The sequence below is a fragment of the Anabrus simplex genome, chromosome 4 (assembly GCF_040414725.1).
Source record: "Anabrus simplex isolate iqAnaSimp1 chromosome 4, ASM4041472v1, whole genome shotgun sequence".
Taxonomy (NCBI): domain Eukaryota; kingdom Metazoa; phylum Arthropoda; class Insecta; order Orthoptera; family Tettigoniidae; genus Anabrus; species Anabrus simplex.
The window spans coordinates 65,502,180-65,528,033 of NC_090268.1; the positions used below are offsets into that span (position 1 = coordinate 65,502,180).

Below are 25,854 nucleotides of genomic sequence, written 5' to 3' on the forward strand. Positions count from 1 at the left end.
TTTCATCTCTATCTCTATTCTTTTAGTCGATTCCGACTCTCCATGACCCCATGAATTAAAATACGCCAATTTCTTCTGTCCTGCACTGCCTCCCGAAGATTTTCCAAGCTGGAATTTAGTACTTCTGTGATGCTATCAATCCATCTCATTCTTTGCCGTGCTCTTCTCCTTGTGCCTTCGATCTTCCCCAGCATTAAGGTCTTTTCTAATGAATTGTGTCTTCTCATGAGGTGTCCAAAGTAGCTTAGTTTCTGTTTCAGGATTAGGCCATCTAAGGAACACTCTGGTTTTATTTGCTGTAAAACTGGCCTATTTGTTCTCTTCGCAGTCCATGGGACTCTAAGGATTTTCCTCCAACATCACAATTCAAAGGAGTCTATTCTACGGCGTTCAGCTTTTCTTATGGCGCAGGTCTCACATCCGTACATCACAACTGGAAAAACCTTAGCCCTTACTATACAGATCTTTGTTGTTAATTTATTTTTTAATTTCTTGTAGCTATTTCTAGCCGAGTGCAGCCCTTGTAAGACAGACCCTCCAATGAGGGTGGGTGGCATCTGCCATGTGTAGGTAACTGCGTGTTAATGTGGTTAACGATAGTGTTATGTGTGGTGTGTGAGTTGCAGGGATGTTGGGGACAGCACAAACACCCAGTCCCCGGGCCATTTGAATTAACCAATGAAGGTTAAAATCCGATACCCGGCCGGGAATCGATCCCGGGACCCTCTGAACCAAAGGCCAGTACGCTGACCATTCAGCCAACGAGTCGGACTTTGTTGTTAATGTTATGTCTCTACTCCTTAAGATATTGTCAAGATTGGTCATTGCCTTTCTACCAAGTAGCAATCGTCTTTTGATTTCATGGCTGCAGCACCATCAACAGAAATATGTAAGCCAAGATAGTTGAAAATGGAGACTAAATCCAATTTTTCTCCTTCTGCATGCCATGAATTGACAGGTGTAGTTACCATAATTTTTGTTTTCTTGACATTCAACATTAGTCCATATCACGTCACAAAAGCGTGAAGACATCGTTCTGTATAGATTTGGCGTCAAGAAGGTCATCTAGCCGTAGAACAGGGCCAAGCCGACACGTGAAGTAAAGTTTGCACCTGCGACCTCACCAGAGTATGAGAAAAGCGACTAAGAAAGAAGTATTTCTATCACAGAGCTGGTAAATAATTTAAAGTTGAAATGTAGAGTGGGAACACCTCAAACAGTAAAATAAACTCGGGCACTCAGCACTGAACGTTACTGTCTTAACAGGCTGTAGACTAGACGGTCTTGCGTAACCTCGAGGCTCAAGGCATCGACCATTCTCCTCACAGCTAATCTGATGAACTTCCGGTAATCCAAGAGAGAGGTTCAACGTAATGTCAACAAAGTGGAGATGCAAGGACAAGGATAAGTTGAAGGTAACACAGCTATGTTCTTTAGAGTGGTTCTCGGAGACTCCCTCTACGGAGATCATGCTCAGCATTGTAGAAGGCAGTCACGTGGATTATATTCTATATTTTAAATAGGATAAACCTTTTGACTGGTATAAAAAATTTTAAAGTTTATTCTTAATATACAACATTCGAGTAGGTACACATAGTAAATTGAAAATTATCTTAGATAATTGTCAAAAACAAATAGATCATACACAATGGTTATGTGTTAGTTGCTTTTTATACACTCCTCCAAACATTCTACTGCATATATAAACTTTACTTTTCTGCATATATTCTATAAAGAAAGTACCTTCACAGTACTTACTGTAACATCAGTCACCGATCAGTGGGCTTATAATCTCTTAAAAATCAGATAAACCATTTGATTGTTACAAAAGTTTAATGTTGATATTTATTTTAAATATACGAGGGGCGTACTGTATTGTTTTAAACTTTATTTTTTTACGTCCTGGTATGGTTCACATTTCACTTTTGAAGGTGGTGGCGTGTAACTAGTGTCTTGTTCCACCGTTTGGTAGCAGCACACGCACTGGGGCTAACGAATGCCCTCGTCATAGCTATTTCATAACAACACTGTCTGCGTAGGGGCAGACAGCATGGAAAGCAACCGTCAGGGACAGCGCTATACGAATTCTTTCCTATGGAAAGAAGGCGTGACCACTGCAGAAATTCATCGGCGCTTGGTGACAGTCACGGAAAACAGTTTACAACTGGGTGAAGTTTGCAAAACAGGGCGGACAAGGGAACCAGATCTGAAAGGAATGTGACAGTGTCAACACCAGCCAACATTGCCCGGATCGAAGGAAACGCATCACATTTACGGAAATAGAGACAGTCACGGGAATTAGCCGGAACATCCTGCAGCGGATCGTGCACGGCCACTTATAGTTGGGGAAGGTGTCATCCACGTGTGTGCCTAGACTCTTGTCTGCAGAGGAAAAGCAGAGGCGTGTGAACGTGTGCAGAGAACTTCTGCAACGCCATGATCAAGATCCAGACGACTACATGGCTAGGCTTGTGACTGGTGATGAGACATAGCTCCATTACCATGAGCCACAAATGGGATTCACGGTGCTGCCACATCCACCATACTCTCCCGACTTGGCACCAAGTGATTATCACCTGTTCAGGAACATGAATAAACCTCTGCGTGGTCGCCGTTTTGCGCATTTTGCAGAACTGGACACAGCTGTTAAGGCATGGGTAAGCAGCACTCAGGAAGGTATGGAGAGACTGACACATCGATAAAAGTGCATACAGTTACGAGGAGATTATGTTGAGAAGGTTGACGTAACAACTGATGTGGAATGTACGGTACTTCATTTGGGTAGAAAAAATAAAGTGTAAAACAATATAGTACAGCTCCAATATGTACAATATTCTGGTAGGTACACATAATAAACTGAAAATCGAATTATATAGTTTTCAAAGGAAATAAATCAAGAACAGTGGTTAGGTTTTAATATTTTTGCACTTCTCTGAACACAATTCCTTTGCATATAAAAACTTTACTGCATATATAAGGAAAGTAACGTAACAGACATAACAGTAATTACTTTCACACTCATCCGAGAAAAATGGTAAACTTGAACATGATAAGAAACTGCATAGCAGCGCATTCATGTTAGAAATAGCTTCAACTCACAGACACAAATTTCGTTCCCAAGAAGACTTGTTACATGGCTGCTGCATGGTAGTCTAATAAACATGAAATCATTCAGATAAAGATCAGTCAAGCAAGTATTCTCGCAACTAATTCTAGATGCTACATAGTTTGAGGTGACAAACCAGACATTCTGAAATTTACGTATCCTGTGAACACATCATCAAATAAAGTAAAATGTATACGTATCCTTCATAAGAATTGTTACATTCTTCTGCTAGAAATTTTAATTGGGAATGCTGTAAACACTGCATTCTATATTGCACTACGACTTCCAAACCAAGCCACGTCTTTATTAACACACTCAATGCATGGAGTCCGGATTCGATAGCAGATGTCCCGTACGCCTATGATGAGTAATTACACTGCTTATGCCTATTCATATTTTCGCGGCGATCCTATTGAACTGGTAGTTCAAATAATAGTCAATATATGACAAGAGCTACTTACTCCCAGAATGTTGGGTGTATTCTTTTAGATTTTGGCAGAAATAAACGAAGTAGGGGACTGTATTCGTGCGATTTTGCTAATCAAGGAGCAGAATATTTATAGATATGATAATTATGAGCTTTTGGGCTTATGCCGAGTCAAGATAACAAGGTGAAACACTTAACGTTTCGCAGAGAACTTATATCAGTATCCTTCAGAAGAAAATCTTAGCTGTTCATGTGGAAGACTTCTACAATAATGAGTGTTTGAATTTAAGAATGCTTTACCGTTGGAGTTGTAGTGGTACGCTCGTTCGTCACCAGGTGGCTCGCTGTATTTTGGCACAGCGCTCCAAGCGGAAGATGATAACAACATTACGCTTCAATTAAGATGTTCTATCACACAGTGTGTAAGTGAGGAGTAACAGAGAGGACAACAGACAAATGAGCGTACCACTACAGCTCCAATGATAATGAATTCTTAAATTCAAACGCTCATTACTGTGGACGTCTCCCTCGTGAACTGTCGAGATTTTCTTCTGAAGACGCGAGGCAAAGTTCTTTGCGAAACCTAAAAAGTTTCACCTTGTTTTCTTGACACGGCATAAACCCAAAAGCCTATAATTATCATGTCCACAAGTACGGGCCGTGAAAGCATGTATGTTAACAAAATATCTATATTTTGAAGCTCACCAGATTGTAATGAACAGTACTAACCAAACCAGAAAAATCAAACCCCACGGCACTTAACGCCCTTGAAAGGGCTTTGTCCTGCCCAGCGACCGCTACTCATCCCGAAGGCCTGCAGATTACGAGGGGCCGTGTGGTCAGCACGACGCATCCTCTCGGCCGTTATTCTGGGCTCTCGAGACCGGGGCCGCCATCTCACAGTCAGATAGCTCCTCAATTCTAATCACGTAGGTGAAGTGGACATCGAAAAAGCCCTCAGGTTGAGAGAAAACTCCCCGACCTGGCCGGAAATCAAACCCGGGGCAGGTAAGCTACCCCTACACCACGGGTCCGGCTTAATGAACAGTACTAGTAAAGAATAAACATTAATGTAATTAGAAAGTGCTAAATTTATATTATAATTTGGCCACCAAGAAGTAGTTATGAATTTACTCATTTTCCTCTATATTCATGCATGAGAGGGCCATGTTTCGGAAAAGTAATCTTTATGAATAAATTAGAGTGCTAGTTTTTGTATATGTTTTTAGGAATTGGCATTTGTTACTGGGTGCTTTTAATTGCCAGTAGAAAACATTGATGCTGGAAATAGGCTTATCACTTTTGTAGATAAACATGAAAATGAATATTTGAAATTAATTATGCAAAGTAAACTTAGGAATTATTCTGTATCGCTACGTTTGATAAACGTTACTTTGGGAGTAAGCAAGGCGACTTATCACTAATTGTTCTAGGAATACTTTACATTTTATAAATATTAATGTATATCTATTTATTAGCTGGAGAATATATTGCCCAACTGATCAAGCTCCGAGAAAGAACACGTTTATTTATTCTCATGTTCACATGCGTATCATACCACATTATATACTGTAGAACATAACACACAGCCCCCTCCTTGCAATGAGTTACGGGTCTAGCGACACACTTCTGTGGCGAGGCGCTACCGCTTGTACTGAATTACGATCCATGTGGCACATAGTTTGTTGCGGGGCCTGGCCACCTGTATCCAGTCTCACATGGCCAACATAAAATGGCCGTACTGACCGTGTCTCACAACAGACACTCGCAAGCTAACTGACACTTAGTTCCTGTCACCCTGCATTTGTGCAGGTGATTGGCTATAACTTTTCTTGAACAGCCCTCCGCAGTTCTTCCGTCGCCTTAGCCAATTCCCGCGCCGAATATTCCCTCTTGGCCTTGGCCTCATCGCGAAGATCGTAATCCTTGGGCGGTTCGCTGGGATAGCGCGCAGATGCGAACTTGGGACGTGGAATGCGCACCCTCTTGACATCCAGCAACCATGACTCCATCCTTAGTTTTGGTGATTCTGCTTACGTCAATTGCTTGCAATACTGCTCCTGAAAACATAAGTGAAGAATACTAATTAAACAGTTGCCATTAACACATAATTTAATAGATTTTGATTAGTCACCATACATTTTTAGAGTTCCAGACTAGAATCTAAATAATGATTAGCGCACTTCAGTCGGTCAATGAGATAGAATTCCACATTCTGTGGGAGAGTGATGAAATTAAAGCTCATTAATTCACACGTTACGTAACAAACAAAAGGAACATAACAAATATTGCAAAAATGTAGTATAATAAAAATCCACAGTTCTAGTCCTTCAGGCAAGTAACTCAATGTTGAAGAGATCATAGGGATATGAGCTACGAATTTTAGGTAAATAAAATATAATAAAGTAGAATATATTCTTTTTTTATTCGTAAAATTAAAATCCACTTCTTAATTCGATCAATTAAATTAGCTATTGACCTTTATTTTTACCACTACGAGCACTAATGTGAGTCAATGCATTGTATCACTCAAGCAACACTACGAGCGCTAATGTGAGTCAATGCAGAGTTTCACTTAAGCACCACTACGAGCGCTAATGTGAGTCAATGCATTGTATCACTCAAGCAACACTACGAGCGCTAATGTGAGTCAATGCAGAGTTTCACTTAAGCACTACTACGAACGATAATGTGAGTCAATGCAGAGTTTCATTTAAGCCCTTATAACTATATTTCGTGTAGACATTTTACAAAAGATCAAAAACTGCCTGAGGGTATTGAACCAAGGAACACATTACAGTAAAATAATGGGATTTGAATCAACGAGAAAACGAGTAAAGAAGCAAGCGATTTGGGCTGCTTTTCCGAAACTGCGTTTAGGCCGGAAATGATTTCGATATTTTGTTTTTTGGTGTGTTTTTTTTAGTTTGGCAGAACTATCCACGACTCACAATTTGAAACCTTCCCTGGCTCTTTAGCCCTCCAACTTTCGGCACAATTGAGCAAATTGCTTAATTTAACGTTTTTCGTAGTATGGCGACTCCTACTTCGTCTGCTAAAAATGTTTTCAACAGTAAAATGTTTCTATAGTTACATAATAAAGAAGAATGAAAGACCTTGAAAATAAGAGGATCTAATATTTCTAACAAATGTTATTGATAAGTAACTGTTCCAGAAATATAAAGCATGTACGAATATTGTGGCATTTATTTTTGAAAAGTACAGTATATTTATTTGCAGACTGAAAGTGTATAGCGACAATAGGAATTGTACACCAAATGACAGATCCTTCACTTAGGTACTAATGTTTCCTGTCGTTCAGAAGTTGTTAAAATCTCCTTTAGCTTTCCATGTATGGATCACTGCGCTTCTTTCGTGAAGTGTTCCGTATTTATTTATTTATTTATTTATTTATTTATTTATTTATTTATTTATTTATTTATCTATTGATTGATTGATTGATTGATTGATTGATTGATTGATTGATTGATTGATTGATTGATTGATTGATTGATTGATTGATTGATTGATTGATTGATTGATTGATTGATTGATTGATTGATTGATTGATTGATTGATTGATTGATTGATTGATTGATTGATTGATTGATTGATTGATTGATTGATTGATTGATTTAATTATTTAATTATTTCGTAAAGGTTGGGCGCATTAATTTTGTCTTCTCTACACATTCAATATTTTTGCCATGCAGAAAGTCAGTCAATAAATTAATATAATAAAACATAATCATATCAGATCACTTTTCATGCATTCCCTGGCCTAAGAAATTTCAAATGTCTCTCAGAGACAGAAACGATTAGCAGATTTTAAAAATTCATTTGATATGCAAAATCACCTTTTCTGTATTTTAGATTTGTTAGTGTACTTTTTTTTATTCGCCTGATTCTTGCATAAACCACATATTAGGAGATATACACTACAGCTTTACGTTAACAACAGTCAATAGTCTACATCCTTCAATATCATATGTGTCTTATTCTAACAAGTATTTTTCACTAGCCGGGCTGAGTAGCTCAGGCGGTTGAGGCGCTGGCCTACTGACCCCAACTTGGCAGGTTCAATCCTGGCTCAGTCCGGTGGTATTTGAAGGTCCTCAAATACGTCAGCCTAGTGTCAGTAGATTTACAGGCACGTAAAAGAACTCCTGAGACACTAAATTGCGCACCTTGGCGTATCCAAAAACCGTAAAAAAAGAGTAGTTAGTGGGACGTAAAGCCAGTAACATTGTTGTTGTTATTTTCATTATTTTTTAATAATTACTGTAGAACCATTAGTCCTGACTTCGCTTAATCTGGACAGCCGTTTGATAATAATACATAACTGCAAAGTATAAAGCTGAGTTACGAGCGCAGAAAGCTTTGAAATGGATGAATATGACCAGGATGAATCAGGTGATATTATTAACCCTAAGACAAAACTTAGTGAAATTAAAGACCATCTAAACATTGTCCTTAAATACGTTGAAGATAACAACGACGATAACATGTCTGCATATTATGAATACTTGAGGCATTTGCGTGAGTTTATCATGAAAGAAATTAATTTCAAAGGAAGACAACAAAAGATCAGCAGTTTCTTCAAACCAGTAAATGTGTCAAGTGCGGTCAGTGAAGGCGTGCCTTGATTGTCATGTTCTAATTCTGTAAAAAAGCAAAGCAAAGTCACCACCGTACAGGCCATGAAGGCCCTTAGAGGAGTGGAATGTAAAGGCTTCCACCATTGTTAACCTCGGCACGTGATGGGGCAGAGTGGTCAGCTCTACGCCCTGCCGCCCTTGACCCCAGGAATTAACCTGGTACTCATTTTTGGTGTAGGCTGAGTGAACCTCAGGACCATATGCACCTCCGGAAGTGGAAATCTCGTTTCATTAAATTTTACGACTTCCTGACGGGGATTCGAATCCACGTCCTTCCGGGCGAACCGAGCACGCCTTTACCGCCTCGATCAGGCAGCCCCTGTTCTAATTCTGTACTGCACTAGTTACTCTGTATCCTGTAGAGTCTAATACTGTATTGCATTACATCTTGTACTCTAAATAATCTTCGTATTTATTAAAATTAAAATATTGTACTGTACGCTTTCGTTTTACTGAACAGAGTGTTTAAGTATGTACCTGGACACATTTCATAAGTTATTTTATGCTCGACGATGCCGAAAAATAAATGTTATATGCCAGGAAACTGATTTTTTTTTTTTTTGCTAGTTGCTTTACGTCGAACCGACACAGATAGGTCTTATGGCGACGATGGGACAAGGTAGGGCTAGGAGGGGAAGGAAGCCGCCGTGGCCTTAATTAAGATACAGCCCCAGCATTTGCTTGGTGTGAAAATGGGAAACCACGGAAAACCATTTTCAGGGCTGGCGACAGTGGGGTTCGAACCTACTATCTCCCGAATACTGGATACTGGCCGCACTTAAGCGACTGCAGCTATCGAGCTCGGTAAACTGAATCTTAATGATGCTCATTATAGTTCAAGTTTCATTATGATACAGGTTCTACACTAATCAGAGTTCTTATTTTCATTACGATACCGGTTCTCCAGCAATCAGAGTTCACATTTTCATTATGATACAACTGTTCGACCAATCACACCTGCACTCAACGCACTAGCTTCGCACTTGTTTCCAAAATCAAACATGTCGGACACACATATCAACATCAATGAACGTTCCACTTCCAATATTCCTCAACCACACGGCATAATCCCGCAAATTCACTTCACCAACTGTACAATAAACAATTTGTGTTTGAAAGAAAGCTTTGAAAACATATGACATTGTCAAGGTCTCTCATCCACTCACGGAAAATCAATAATCTAGCGCATGCGCTCTGCGTTCTGTTCAGTAAACTCAACTGTCAACCGACATCTCGACAGAAATTTATGAATATTTAAAAAATAGAGTTATAATTATCGTCAAGCATAAACAGTCGTATGCAACTCGCCTATAATGGTAATCAAATTACTCATATAGAAATGATATACTCGTCTCTTAATTATTTCCATTATAAGATTGTTGCATAATGTACTATTGTTTAATCCGGACTTTCATTAATTCGGAAAACCTAGAGCTGCAATTAGTCCGGATTAATGAAGTTCTACTGTATTTGTACTCTCTCGCACTTCTGAATCGTTGATACTCCTTCCTTGTTAATTAATTATGTAAATGTTGTTCGTTATCATCATCATCATGCCATCACAGATATTGAAATGTTTGAGTATTAAACAGGAAAGCCTCAATACACGTCGTTCCGTTCATAACACATGGTGCTTTCCAATAATCATTATATATTATGCGTTATGTTCTCTGTCGTACTGGTAAATAAAGTGAAACGGTCAAGCCAATGGATACAGATAATTATATAAGCAATGGTAATAGAATCACATTCAACTATATTCTCTCAATTTCTGTCCAAGAACCATTATGCATTTTCTGTTACATGTTTATGACTGTGAACGGGAAGAGATATGAAATAAGATCAGCTTAAACAAAACACACCCTATTGTTACAGTAAAACGAAGTAGAAGAGATCATAAAGTAGTCTCTGTTAACGTGGTCGAGTTTGAGCGCATTTTACGACTCTGAACGTAATCGCGATAACGTCGCTCAACAAGTTAATAAACTGTGAAATGAATTTTGTCAAGTTTTTATATCAAAGCTGCTCTTTAATGGTTCAATTACAGTACTTTGCTTTGCTTTGTTTTTATAGCCGCTTTTTGAGGTGTTCTTCGTGAGAGAACTTCTTGACACGCAGCAGAAAATATCGTTTATAAATAGACTACAGATAATCAGGAAAAATACAATACGCCTTAAAATCTGTATGATCATATCGTTGATGGATGAGATTACCCGGGAGAGTATCAATACTGAATTAATTTAATTTGTTCTCGAAATACGCCACTTTACCACTGTGATAGTACATATATCACACCCTCGCACTATATGTAGAAGTGAGAGATGTTATTGTCAGTATTCGATTATTATTATTATTATTATTATTATTATTATTATTATTATTATTATTATTATTATTATTATTATTATTATTATTATTATTATTTGTATATTTTGTCATTTATATTTGTAAGCTGGGAGATCTCCATATATGTAGTATGAGTAATTTGTTTTGAACAACGAGTGGGAAAACATTGCTATATTGGACTCTGGTAATTTGTATGACTCATGCGGACATCCCAGTGTCTTATGAGATGTACTTGTTGTTGTCGGTAATTTCGATGAATCATGTGAATAGTCCAGAATCACATGAGCTTGTTGATGTTGTACTAGGAAAGTTCTATGACTCATGTGAAACACCCCGGAGAGTTTGTTTATGTCTTGGGACCAAGGAGAAGTTCAGGGCATAATCTTGACAAGAGGATCACTCATGATTGGCTGACAAGGATCAATCTCGGCGAATCATGTGAGACCTGAGGTCTTTATATAGTTTGACATCACAGCGGAAAGAAACTACAACGAGACACACAGTACGAGAAGGAAGTAGTGCGGACACACGGGAATGAAGTAGTGCTGATACACGGTACTGGAGTGAGACTGGTGCCCTATACTGGACTGGACTTCAAACGTTTGTGGAACGTAGTCTTGTTATGTTCGTGGAAAGTGGCTGGTCGACATATTGTGGAGTGCTTACGCATTAGGTATTGTAGCACTTGTGGCGGCTTGGCATTATATGTTGGTGAATGCTATCTCAGACTTTCCATAATTTATGTTCAGGATCGACAAGCGTGTGTTGCTTAAATGTATATATCTTTACAACAAGTGTTAAAGTCTGTGAACACAGTATTACGAGGTACAGTATCTGTGTGATGTTATAAGTGCTGATTATGAGAATCGGCAAATCGTGTTGATACAGAGACAGTGAAAGGTTCGTATATACATATATGTACATTGTTCAACGAACTAACTACAAATGGTAGCTTAGTTCTCGCTTTCGTTTTCCCACTATTTTCATTGTTGTTGTTGTAAATATGGAGTCTTCCAACAACCTTTTGTTTGTGTATTATAAATGTATTTTGGTGTATTGATGAGGCGCTCATGCACGGATTTGATTGAGAATATAGTTAGATATTTTAGAATCAGTGGAGTTATTGATGAACCTATGTGCAGTTCCTACCTATTTAGTCGTTCTTAGAAGGTTAGGTAAGGCCCGAAGCAGATGTACCAGTACACTGCATTATGTGCACGCCCTGGGATATAAAGAATTATCATGCTCTATCTAAATTCGAGGGATCCATTCTGGTGAACTCTGGCGCCCATACTACGGACATTTCCATTAAATATTTTTATTAATTTAATTCATTTCAAGTATTTTATGAAGTTTTATTTTATTGTTATTTATTTATATATTTTTATTCATTCTTATATTTCTTGGTAGTCATCAAATTGTTACACCACGTCTGTATAGCGTAAACGGAGCTTCTTCTTCTTCTTTTTCAACCATATCCTCATCGGATGTCGCCTGTCATCAGGGTGATCTGGTTCTTGTTCTCAGCAACTCGGGAAAGAGTGGGGGTCCTGAGCCCATAATATTCTCGTAGATACCGTAGCCAAGATATTCTACTTCTTCCCCTACTTCTCCTTCCTTCAATTTTTCCTTGTAACATAACCTGAAGGAGTCAAGTTTCTTCTTCGGTAACACCACATCTCAAATGTCGAAATTTTTGGTGGTGTTTTCTGTTAGGATCCAAGACTCGGCACCATAAAATAAGAAAGAAAATACATAACACCGAAGTAAACGGAGACGGAGATTGATCTTAAAGTCCCTGTTACAGAGAAGTTTGCTTATTCTCTTGAATGCAGTCCTTGCCTGTTCAATCCGGGACCTAATTCAACAGCATTATTCCAGCTGTAACCAAGTACGGTGCCGAGATACCTAAAGCGTTGCACTTGCTCCAGTGATATGCCAGATACTGTAAAGTTATCAGGTTGAATGGCATGTTTACTTATGACCATTACTATGGTCTTTTTCGAGTTTAAACGAAGATCTGCTGCAGCACTGTGTTCAGCTACACAGTTTAGTAATGCCTGCAGATCTTCAGCACTTATTGCAAGCAGAACAGTATCATCTGCATATCGCAGATTATTTATTGTGATCCCATTAACAACAATGCCCTCCTGTTTTCCTTCTAGTGCTTCAGAAAATACCCTTTCAGAGTAAATATAACCTAAGCTTACAGTCTCAGTTTAGTATCTGGCTGGTGGTTTTAATACCTCAGTCCTTAAAATAAAGCTGGGGCATGTTTACAAACATTGTCATAAGGAAGAGTCCATTGCCTCAGTGATATATTATTAACTGTTATTAGAAAGTTAAGCTAAGTAAGAAGCTAATGAATTTCCCGTTTATTGGATTCTTCGCTATTTTAATTCATAAGAATGCTTGTAAGCTTTTAACATAAACTCTGTAGAAACAATGAAGGTCCTTAGAGTAATGGAAGGTAAAAACTTCCACTATCGTAACCACGGCACTGAGTACAGTAGAATGGTTAGCTCTATGCCTGGCAGCCTACACCCTCAGGAATTAATGCGGTAGTCACTTTATGTACAGGCTGTGTGAACCTCAGAACTATGTGCCTATCCAGAAGTAGAAACTAAGTTTCTAAATGTTTCGAGTTCTGGACGAGAAATTGAACCCTAATCCTCCTGGGTGAACCGAGCATTATAGCGTGCTCAGAATTGGCATAACTCAGCACCAGCTATAACATAACAGCTTCCATACTTTCGTAGCCATAAATGCAACTGGGATATTTAAGCTGGACTGTGCTAAGAGACAGATGAAAATGTACTGCATGCATCAAGAAATATCAGCCACCTCACAAAAAAGAATAAGAGGTTAATGCCTGGGGGCACAGAGCTGACCACTCTCTCCTACCGAGTGTCAAGTGAAAGCTTTTACGTCTCAATCAATCGCCAATCAGTCAACACTGATCTGCATTTAAGGCAGTCGCCCTGATAGCAGGTCCTCTACCTGTTGTTTACCTAGGCTTTTCTTAAATAATTGCAAAGAATTTGGAAATTTATTGAACACCTCGCTTGGAAAGTTCTTCCAATCCCTAACTCCTCTTCTTATAAATGAATTGGGCGGATGACCTTCGATGTTAGGCCCCTTTAAGCAAAAAACATCATCATCATCACCTTATAAATGAATTCCAACTTTATCTTCGTATTATTGTGATCTTTCCTACTTTTAAAAACACCTCTCAAACGTATTCGTCTACGCCATCTCTCCACTGACACCTCAGAACATACCACTTAGTCGAGCAGCTCGTCTCCTTTCTCCCAAGTCTTCCCAGCCCAAACTTTGCAACATTTCCGTAACGCTAATCTTTTGTCGGAAGTGACTCGGAACAAATCGAGCTGCTTTTCTTTAGATTTTTTTCGGGTCTCGAATCAAGTAATCCTGGTGAGGGTCCCATACACTGAAACCATACTCTATTAGAGGTCATACCAGAGACTTATATGCCCTCTCCTTTGCATCCTTACTACAACCCATAAATACCCTCATAACCATGTGCAGAGATCTGAACCCTTTATTTACAATACCGTTTATGTGATAACTCTAATTAAGAACTTTCCTGTTATTAACGCCTAGGTACTCACTCACTCCTCCAAGACCCTTCAGACGTTGAAAGAGATGACTTATTGGCTAAGTATATGAAAACACGTCGGAACGATATCCCCAAGATGGTCGCTGAAAGTTACGTAAACCAAAGATCGAAGTGTTCAACTTTATCTGCCTAAACACGTATAGTTTGGTGCTGGACAACTAATACTTACTCATTACAATCTCGTGTATCCATGCTTTGCTACGGAATTCTCAGAAAGACTGTCTTTGTGGTTTTTCCAACTGAAGTCAACATATGTCATTACAATGACGTCAGTAGGAATGTAGCGATTCAAAACAATGTTATCACATAAAATACTCGATCAAATGAAAAACCGCACATTTTCTCACTTTTAACGAACAGTACTACGGTGCCGATCTAACAGTCCAAAGTTTCAGTGCTGGAATGACCAGATCGCAGACTTCCGTGAACACTCCTCTGCCATTATTCAGTTAAATGTACGCATTGCTCATAACAATCAATGCCTCAGAGTAGGGATTGAATAGCTCGTATGCTATGATGAACCAGTGTGTTACGTACCAGTAGTATCAGAAAATTTAGGAACCAGAAAAATGGCATGCTAAAGAAGAAATTTATCTAACTCCCCAGCTACTCCCCGCCAATATTCAGGCAGGCCGTTATACTCCGTACGCAGCAGTAATCCCATCTATCAGAAATGAGTGGCAACAGAAGAGACAAAGCACATCACAACAAACAATGGTCAATGTGATGTTATTGCTGTTTAATTTTATGTACAAGATATTGTAGGCCTTCACATTTAGTTTTCTTTCCACTCTGTGTTATTTAGGGCGTCTTTCAAAAATAGTTATAGCGTAGAGTGTAGTTCCTTATTCCCCGACTTTACAAACCGATTTTCATTACATGCTGTTTACCCATTTTCTCGTGACTCGGCTCTGATATGGACTTAGCAACAAAAATCCAAATTCGTGAATATGTTACGGTACGGTGAAAATGTATAAGACATAATTTGTCGGAAATGTAATACTAAAAACTTCAGTTATGTCGTATTTATTGATAGGACCACTAATAACATAAATATTTGAGAATTAAATTTTAGACCTTCCCTTAAACTACCATTTCACTCAGGGTGAATAAAATTATTTATAACCTAGATTGTTGCGACTTATTCCCCGACTTTACATACCGACTTTCATTCAATTCTCTTCAGCCGTTTTCTCGTGATGCGCGTACATACATACATACAGACAGACAGAAATTATGGGAAGATAAAATGTGCGTTTCCTTATTACCGTGGATACGACCGATACAGAAATACCATTATTTTTAAATTCTGAGTAATGTACAGACAAAACTCTTATATATGTAGATGTAAATTACCAGCCTAGAGTAGAAATTTATTTTTTTCTTTCGACATCTCCGATTTGTTTTGCATGAAAGCGAATCCTCCCAAAATCCCATTTCATATGCACCTGAATAACCGAGCTGACATTAGAAAGAGTTCATTTAGCAGACAAGTTTTTCTTTTAAGGAACATGCAAAGCGTTTCGTTATGCCACCTGCTGACTTTCAGGGTTAGTTTTACCTTGAACTTGATGCTTCGGGCGCCCTGTTGCCATACGTACCGACCGCCTCAGTCGAGGTCAGCTTGACCCAGGCCATAACGGGGTATTGCTGTAACCCTCCAGCGATATGAAGAACCGGACTGTCTTCTGAGGATACCTTGCCATTGTCTTGTAACGTGGAAGATTATCACAGAAAAATTAAATGGTGACTTACACGTGGAAGAAGATGGTACTGACGTACATTAATGAAAGAAGGTATCATAGGTGCTGATGCCTAATTAAAGTAGTATGTAATAATTGCTGTCACCATGGCCTTTCATTTTTATGGTAATCATTTGTTTAACATCCGTTCGAACGAACGATAGCTTTAAGAGATCATGCGATATTGTACATAGATTTTTTTTAGATGTAATTTTAATTTTATGTATTTTGGGTATTCAGCCCAAAGGCTGGTTTGATCCTCCACAGCGCCACCGAAAGCTGTCATAGATAGCTCAGGCGTCACTGAATAGGCATGTCAGGGCCCGTTGCTTTCCTCACCAAGCCGGAAGTTTCAGTTGCATATCAATCTACCAAGCCCACTGAAATGCATGCACCAACCGACCCTATGAACGATATTTTCACACCATTCATAACAGGGACTGGCTGTATAAGAAATGGTATTGTTAGCTTCGCTCATACCTCGGTCACTTTCATATTGTCAAAGCCAAGGATGAGACTGAGACAGGTCAATGAAAGTAACAAATTGCTCCCGCACTATAAACACTACATCTCGCCAACAAGGGCAGTAAATTTAATTGTTTTCCAAAATAATTCACCTCCCATATAGGTACAAATCTTGTGGATACCTAAGACGAACATTACAACTATTTGTTCAATTGTTTCTTACAAAAGAGTACCTACGAGTAACTTTCCATACAATACAATACGTTTTTTTAAAGTGACTGTACATTTGTCTTACAAGAGTTTTTTAAAGTCATCGAAGTCAAGAGCACTGTGTTTTCGCACTTAGTAACCCCCTAAAATGCCGCTGACAATCCGCTTTCTTGGGAACAAAACTCTAAGAATTGCCCGGCCTTGCCAGTATAATGCATTCCCGTCCGTCTGACACAGGTTCGATTCCTGGATGTCAAGAATTTGAAACTTTACTTATACAATTTGCTTTACGTCGCGCCGACGCAGATAGGTCTTATGGCGGCGATGGGGTAGGATAGGGCTAGGAGTGGAAAATAAGCGGCCGTGGTCTTAATTAAGGTACAGCCCCAGCTGGTGTGAAAATGGAAAACAACGGAAAACTATCTTCAGGGCTGTCGACGGTGGGGTTCGAACCCACAATTTCCCGAATGCAAGCTGATAGCTGTAAGACTTAAACCGCGCAGCCACTTGCTCGGTAGAATAATAATAATAATAATAATAATAATAATAATAATAATAATAATAATGATAATAATAATGATGTTCATTTTACGGTCGCTTCCTTCCTACTATTCCTAGCTCTTTCCTATTCCATCGTCGCCATAAAACCTGTCTGTGTCGGTGTGACGTAAAGCTTATTGTGAACGAAAAGAATTTCGTCCGGCTCCATGGCTGCTGGCCTTTGGTTCAAGGGGCCCCGGGTTTGATTCCCGGCCGGGTCGGAGATTTTAACTTCGTCTGGTTAATTTCTCCAGCTCGGGGGCTGGATGTTTGAGTTCGTCTTAAATGTATAAGTTCATTTCATCAAGTCAATTCATAATTAATAAGAAACATACAAAATTGTAGCTGGCAAAATGATCGATCGGACCGAAAGCCAATTTTTTTAAAAAATGAGGAAATGTAATACATTCTGAGAAGTCTAACTTAGGAAGTATTATCTTAAATTATGTAAATCGTGATTTCTTTGTTTGTACATAATTTGTAAATGTACACAAATTATACAATAACATAATTTTTTTATGTTGTTGTAAATCGGTGGATAGTCAAAATAAATGCGAGTCGAGCTATAGACTATCTCAGGATAAATACAAGAACTGTTCTCATATTACTACAGATAGCATGTTTCTTCATTTCAGTCGTTCTTGCACATGGGAACTTAGAAAATTTCAGATGATCATATTTTGCGTTAACAAGTGTACCTGTGCAATGCGAACTAGTACATATAATTATTTAAGGTAGAACACAGCGTTGTTCAACTTAAAGAAAAACGAATTCTCGGTTAGTATGTGTCCGTTACGCACGGCGTAGGGGTAGCGTGCCTGCAGGCCCCGGGAACGATTCTGAATCTGAGGGCTAATTCGAGGTCCTCTCAGCCTACGTGATTACAACTGAAGAGCTGTCTCACGGTGAGATAGCAGCCCCGATCTAGAGAGCCAAGAATAATGGTCGTGAGGATTCGTCATGCTGACCACACGACACCTCGTAATCTGCAGGCCTTCGGGCTGAGCAGCGGTCAATTGATAGACCAAGGCCCTTCGGGGCTGTTGCGCCATGCTGTTGGTTTGGTTTGGTTTGGTTTGGTTTGGTTTGGTTTGGTTTGGTTTGGTTTGGTTTGGTTTGGTTTGGTTTGGTTTGGTTTGGTTTGGTTTGGTTTGGTTTGGTTTGGTTTGGTTTGGTTGGGTTTGGTTTGGTTTGGTTTGGTTTGGTTTGGTTTGGTTTGGTTTGGTTTGGTTTGGTTTGGTTTGCTTTGGTTTGGTTTGGTTTGCTTTGGTTTCGTTTGGTTTGGTTTGGTTTGTGTGTCCGTTACGCATTCAGTTCGACGTCTCTGCTTTCGCCCGTAAAGTCTACAAGTATCATCAGTAAAGCTATTGTTAGTTGGTAGGAAATCTGCGTCCATGACTCTTCAATAGGCTATTATTATATATATTTTAGTGCAGTAGTCACGGTAGCTTTGTATCGTGTCTGCTACCACTATACTTATTTATTAGCTGTCACGTCATAATTAATCATTAATTACTGTTTTCCATTTCCATTGTTTTTGCATACAATGTAGAAATTGCTCGTTTCTTCCCATGGTGAGATTTTATGGTGCGACTCATTTTATAACGGTCACACGAGGCATGCCAACTACCATGCAGTGCATACCAGTAGGAGATTTTATATTCTCCTTCACTGTCTAGCTAAAATATGCAGGCTGAATGGTCATCGACGTCGTTGCTTTCGGTTCATAGAGCTATCAGTTTTATTCCCGGCAGCGTCTGATTAATTCCTTTGATTCGGGGATTCTATCCATTCTTCTCGTCAAATTTAGCCAAATCCATCTCGTCTCACCAATTCGATTCATTCGTGATTTTATCTACCCATTTCACCTTCAGCATGCTTATGTAACACCACATTTCAAAAGCTTCTACTCTCTTTCTTTACTACCCAAGTAACAATACTCATCTACTTCCTTTAAGACGTCATTTACTAATCTAATATTACCTGCACTCCATTACTTTTGTTTTGGACTTATTTATTTTCATCTTGTATTCCTTCTGCAAGACTCTGTCCATACCATTTAGCAATTTTCCTAGATCTTTTGCAGTATTATAATTTATTGTGACCTCTACTTTACACTTACAACCATCGATCAGCCATAATTCATTCTTCGCATGTTAACTCCCCTTTTTACAAATTAGAACTTACGTCTTAGAAATGTACTTTTTTAAGGTGTCCCTTACTTGTAAAACTGGTCTGTTAATACAAATCCTTGGAGTTCTATAAATATACATTCATTACGATTCAACCTCTTAGAGCACGAATAGTGAAAGGTGTTGCTCATAGGATCAGTCGTGCTGCAGTAACTCCTTCTGGTCCAGTGAGGAAAGCAATGGCAAACTACCCCACTCCTCATCTTGCCTAGTATACCTCATCTGGGCTTTGCCATAGGTTTTTGCTGTTTCCCTGTGATTGATTAGCCTTGGGTGGTGCTATTTGAGGATCCAACCAGCCTCTGGGCTGATGACCTAACAGACAGACAGATGATTCAACCTCTCGTTCACTTCTTACAAACAATTCCGCAAAATACGGTGGGGTTTTTTTCCTAGCAAACTTATAAATAACACATAGCTGATTTTGCATTGACCATTTCAATAAATAAAATGGAATTCCATCCTTTTTCTGCAAGCTATCCAATTCCTACCTGCAGAAATACACTTACTTCATATAGTGGCTGAAATGTCCCAAATCCATAGAAATGAACAACATTATATAAAGGGCAATGTGTACAACATATTATTTTCTTCACTTAGACTTTCATCGTAAGAATGCATTGCCGCTGGAACGTGCAAGACCATTCGTTACACGCCATTAATTTACACTAGTTTCTCTGAACTCTAACTTCTCCGTAGCTTAAGAGATAGAAGACAAATAAGCCTACTGTGTTTATTCCCCCATTGTTTCGTTACGGATGTTCGCCGACATTTGTTTCCCCGCTGTCACGCCCTGTATCCTAGTAAGTCATGTTGTGGCCGCCAGTCGAGCAGACAAGAACAAAAAGCTTGGGGTAACTCAAACCAAGCGCGTGCAACTTGAGTCGTGACAGAGAACCAAATCTCCACTAGCATTAGTAGGTCAGCGCCCATTCGCTTCGCTTCTCTTCTTCCATCCGCCCTGGGGTCAAGCCTGACTACGCCCTCCTCTATATTCATCCCACCCAGTACACTTGAACCTTGACAAAGCCCTTATTTCAATAATGACAGTTTTTTTTCACACCATTGTGCCCAAATACGGAGCGCGATTGAGCTTATTTAGCAGATGAATTTGTTTTCTTCTCTTCCTAAAATCGCTTCATCTTCTCGCTATGATTTCTTATTCTGTTCAGCCCCGGGGTGTACAGTATAGTGACTCTATATGGAAAATGTGGTCAAATATACATTTTTGTTTATAACTTACACTACCAATATAATCTTAAAATACGCAGATATTAGAAAATAATTATATTCAGTTAGGCATGTACTAACACATGGGTAGAAAAATGTGTTGCCCAGCTCCATATTAAATTAACATCATACTAATTCTACTCATGGGAAAGTAGATTATTATTATTATTATTATTATTATTATTATTATTATTATTATTATTATTATTATTATTATTATTATTATTATTATTGGCTCATGGGGTTATACTGACATAATTTCTGGATCCATGGCTAAATGGTTAGCGTGCTGGCTTTTGGTCCCGGGTTCGATTCCCGGCAGGGTCGGCAATTTTAACCATAATTGGTTAATTTCGCTGCCATGTGTCGTCTTCATCATCATTTCATCCTCATCACGATTACGGACGTCAAATCAAAAGACCTGCAACTGGCGAGTCGAACTTGACCTCTTTTGCCGGGCTGAGTGGCTCAGACGGTTAAGGCGCTGGCCTTCTGACCCCAACTTGGCAGATTCGTTCCTGGCTCAGTCCGGTAGTATTTGAAGGTGCTCAAATACGTCAGCCTCGTGTCGGTAGATTTACTGGCACGTAAAAGAACTCCTGCGGGACTAAATTCCGGCACCTCACGTCTCCGAAAACCGTAAAAGAGTAGTTAGTGGGACGTAATGCAAATAACATTATTATTATTATTATTATTATTATTATTATTATTATTATTATTATTATCTTGTCCTCGAACACTCCAGGCACTAAAAGCCATACGCCATTTCATTACTGACACAATCTAGCGGCGACTAGTAAAACTTGTAAATTAGAAAGGGCAGTGTATGAATATTCATTAATTACCTCATATAGTCACGGTCTATGAATGTGACCTGTGTTGTTCTGATGTCTGTACCAAATTATCCGTAGTTAGTAGAGCCTAGAGTTTCAGGAAGATAAGGGGCATTAAAGAAAAAACTATCCAATTATTTCCTTGGGATAATTTAGGGGGAGAGAGAGAGATTCCCGCAGTATAATGACGCCAAATTTACTTCTTAACTGCCAGGTAAACCTTTACCCAAAACGACAGATTTTTATGAAACTCCAGACTTCCGAATAATCTTTCTTTCAGTATATATCTTCTCGTTACAGTAACTGAAAATCGTCATGACTGAATAGAGAATTGTTCGAACGTACGTCAATGCCAAACAGGTTAAGTTTAGCCGCATAGTAATCTAAGGAATATGCAGCATTTTGTAGATCGGATCATTGTATTATCTTTTTGTCAGTGACTACGAGTAAGTTTCACCCACGTTCACTTTCCCGCGAAGAAAATCTTGAGATATATCCTCTCTACAATGTGATTCCTGGCACCCTACTTGGTGTAGCGGTTAACGTTCGAGTCTGCCGTCTGGGAAGCTGTGGGTTTGATCAATGGCACTGCCACAAACATATCGGCCGAGAGAATTCGTTGTGCCGACCACACGACACCTCGTAATATGCAGGCATTCGGACTGAGCAGCGATTACTTGGTAGGCCAAGGCCCTTCAGGGCTGTTGCGCCAAATTTGTTCCTGCCCTTAAGACACATTGTAAACAGCATTTGTTTCCAGCTGTTGAACGTCTAACTAACATGTATTTTTGGTGATGGTAGATTAAAGCACAGGAGGTGAACACGTTACAAACTGTATTACCAAATCAGTGAGTGAGTCAATAAGTGGCGTTCAGCTTAAAGAAGTTACGCATGCCTATACATACTGTAACATGTTACCCATCTCTTACACGTATTGTTTTAAAAGGAATTACAACTGGGCAACTATTCTATTTTAACACTAATCAGAGGATTAAGTGGCAATATCGAGCTCATCATTCCCGAATACACGGTTGGGGTATTAATTTACGCGGTCCGTATGAAAGGAAATTGATGTGCTCAATAGAAACCAGCAACCATGTCAACATGATTGTCTGACAGGTTGCATGCGTAAGGATGAAGTTCACAAATTACTTTGACCTTGATGAGTTATACTGAACTTTGCTATCGATCTTCATCAAAAATGCTGTCTCCTCGACTAATGAATTACAATAATTTCCAGGTAAAATTCTCGTTCTAACACTAGGAATGGAATGTTGTTTTACTTAAGGTTCACACAATTATTACACGCATAATGAATGTTACGGGAGCTAAATGATCTACTTTTGAGCTAAAGTGTGAGAGAGTTTCTTTCATAGCCAATTAAAATTGATCTCGAGCTCTTGATTATACAGTGAGCGTGTTGAAAATATTCATTATTTTCCTTGGGCATGTTACGCAAGACATCTTATCAGAAAAAGTTAATACACCTTTCTTGTCCACGCAATTTGAAATCTGTCACTAGTCACTCATTTTTCACCTCTCGAGGGAAATGGAGTATGCACAATATGTTTACTACTTCCGAGTCTACTCATGGATGAATGTAACTTTAGATTTTGTGGCTATTTACTACGTCAAGGAAATCAAAGAGGAATTTGGAAAGGGAATCACAGTCCAAGGAGAGGAAATCAAATCCCTGAGATTTCCTGATGATATTTTATCTGAGACTCCAGAATATCTGGAGAAATTGCTAAATGGTATGGACGGAGTCTTGGATAAGGACTACAAGATGAAAATAAATTAAGTCCAAAACAAAAGTAATGGAGTGCAATCGTACGAAGTCAGCTGATGCAGATAATATTGGATTAAATGAAGTCTTAAAGGAAATAGATGAGTATTGTTACTTGGGTAGTAAAATAACTAACGATGGCAGAAGTAAGGTAGACATAAAGTGCAGGCTAACACAAACAAAGAATGCTTTTCCTAGAAAAAGAAATTTGCTCACTTCGAGCATTGATATAGGAATTAGAAAGATGTTTTTTGAAGACATTCGTCTAGAGCGTGGCATTATATGGAAGTGAAACATGGACGTGAACTAGCTCAGAAAGAACGAGAATAGAAGCTTTGGAAACGTAGTGTTACAGATGGGTAGATCGAATCACGAATCAAATTGGTGAGAGGAGATCGTTGTGGTCAAAATTTAACAAGAAGATGAGACAGAATGGTAGGACACATCTTAAGAAACGTAGGATTTGTTCAGTTGGTTTTTGAGGGAAGTGTAGGTGGTAGGAACGGTAGGGTAGACGTATGAATATGAAAAGCAGATTAGAGCAGATGTAGGATGCAACAGTTATGTAGAAATGAAAAGGTGAGCACATGATAGGGTGGCATGGAGAGCTGCATCAAACCAGTCCATGGACTGATGACTCAAACACATGACTACGTCTACTATTATTAATCAACAAAAATTACGCATAACTATATACAGAATATTTCAAAACAACATTGTTGTGTAGAATTTTCAATGGAACTAGCACGTGGTAGCAGAAAGGCCGGCTGTAACCATGGTCAAATAATTTACTACCATTGAAATCTATTCTAAAGTTTTGGTCATTTAAGAATCGTGTTACCGCTCAAACGAATGTAACCACGTAGCATGCGTAAATAAGGATTCCTCTCCTGAAACAGGCTCTTTCTAGCTCATTTTAGTAAGTTGAGAAAACAAAAGTTCCCGAACAATGTTACTATTTAATAGATAAAAATGACATGTAATACACATTCGTTAATAGTAAGGTAAACCAAAGGAATTAAAACCAGTTCGATGACAGTGATACTGAGAAGAGTTAGAACGATTCGTCATTTATGGAATATGATTTAGGGGCGCGCAGCTGTGAGCTTGCATCCGGCAAATAGTGGGTTCGAACCTCACTGTCGGCAGCCCTGAAAATAGTTTTCCGTGGTTTCCAATCTTCATACCAGGCAAATGTTGGGGCTGTACCTTAATTAAGGCCTTCCCACTCCTAAACCTTTCTTATCCCACCATCACCATAAGACCTGCCTGTGTCAGTGCGACGTAAAGAAACTTGTAAAAAAAAACAACATGATGAGTATGTATCCTATACATTTGAGCCATATTTATTAGACTACATACAGTATTTAATACATATTTGTGGTTTGTTTCCATTTTCTTACTTTTCACATGACAATTTTCTAATCCATAGAAAGCATGTTTAAATATGTCAATGAAGTTTAAGATTAATCCTAGTCCGGCCCCGCGGTGTAGGGGGCAACGCGTCCGCCTGTCACCCGGCGGCCCCGGGTTCGATTCCCGGTTGGGTGAGGGGTTTTTAATTGGAAATGATTAACATCCCTGGCCTGGGGACTGGGTGTTTGTGTCGTCCTTAACCTTCCTTTCCTCACATTCAACACTTTCCACTTCTGCAATTCCATAACACGCAGGTTCATATCATATGGTGCAAGTAGGGGCAAAATAGCATAAATGAAAATAAAAAATGATTGACTCCTCCTGATAATTTGGTCAGCTGGCAAGACACTGTCTAGGGCTAACGCGGCTGAATCTTACCCGCAGGCCCCGGGTTCGATTACCGGCCAGGTCAGGGACGTCGATCTGAGATACACTCAACCTACGTGGGAACATTTACAGAGCTAACTGATAGTGAGACAGCGACTGCTGTCTAGAAAGCAAAGAATATCGGCTGAGAGGATACGTCGCGCTGACCACTCGTCACAAGGACCATCACGGCTCCAGCCCTACGGAATTTGCTTTTGTTTTTCTGTGATAATACACTAATATGATACCTCACATTGAGGTGGACTACTCAAGCATTGACGTTACAATTTATCATTACATAAACCTTCTATTTTATTACATTAATGAAGATTGCGTGCCAGTATTGAATGTTGTGGGCAGCAGTTGGAAGAGACTTCGTTAGCAATATTAAGTGTCTCACTTAACTGTGTGTACAAACAACTATCACTTCATCAATTGTCAGCTCTGCATTGTTTTGGAATCCAGTGCTGTTTGGAAAAATAAACCGCCCATTGTGTCGTTCCTGATAGTCCCAGGACTGCCCTGACGCGGGCTTTCGGTCCAGGCCAGGGATGGCAAACCTTTACCGACTAGTATGCCAGTTAAAGTCCTGTGTATTACACCTTACTGACTAGTGTACCATTGGCTATTTTCCTTCATAATAATCATGAAACCCCTCATTTGACTTCAATTATTAGATTGCACAACACATGTTTCATTATCTTATTCCGAAAACTGAAAATTTCCTTTTTAAGAATAAGGTATATTTTTGCTTTAACTTAATAATATTTGTAAAAATATTTGGCCATATAATGAATTATACGTAGTTATTTATTAAAGCTTAATGTTAAAATATCCTGTGTTGCTAGATTTTCGATCTATTTATTACATGTTAAAAACATTAAAAAGTCGTGTTCG

The 25,854-nt window shown here is 39.1% G+C and overlaps 1 protein-coding gene and 1 long non-coding RNA gene across 2 annotated transcripts in view; one reads left to right on the forward strand and one right to left on the reverse strand.

Annotated features, from left to right (window-relative positions):
• The window catches only part of LOC136872163 (whirlin), a 1,631,916-nt gene that overhangs the window by 1,187,214 nt on the left and 418,848 nt on the right, over positions 1-25,854 (forward strand). The gene's annotated exons all lie outside the window — the stretch shown is intronic.
• Positions 5,412-25,854, reverse strand: part of LOC136871622 (uncharacterized) — a 180,761-nt gene continuing 160,318 nt past the window's right edge. The window contains exon 4 of the long non-coding RNA XR_010859775.2: positions 5,412-5,593. This is a non-coding gene — a long non-coding RNA (uncharacterized lncRNA). The remainder of the gene's footprint in view (positions 5,594-25,854) is intronic.